Source organism: Parus major, chromosome 5, assembly GCF_001522545.3.
Source record: "Parus major isolate Abel chromosome 5, Parus_major1.1, whole genome shotgun sequence".
NCBI lineage: Eukaryota > Metazoa > Chordata > Aves > Passeriformes > Paridae > Parus > Parus major.
Window position 1 is genome coordinate 40,447,399 of NC_031774.1, and position 348 is coordinate 40,447,746.

Genomic DNA, 348 nt, shown 5'->3' on the forward strand with positions numbered 1-348 from the left:
GAACTCTTTGCAGTATCATATAAAGAATTAATTGCATGCAAACACACATTCACCTCCTATGAAATAAGCAGACCAGACACTGTAGCCATGAGGAAAAGCTGCCACATATGTATTAAACTGAACTTTGATACTGCAGGCAACACCCCTCTGCAACTGCCCAACAAACCCTGAGCTGCCCCTAAGCAAAGCAGCTCTGCAGACATAGGCAGGGCTCTTCCCCAGGAGCAGATTGCAGAGGCAGTAGATCCAAAAGAAGCCTGGACGGAACTGCACAAGAGATACAGCAGCACTAACAATACACTGAAACAACTAATAGGGAGAAAAAGAAAAGAAGAAAATAGCCAGCCC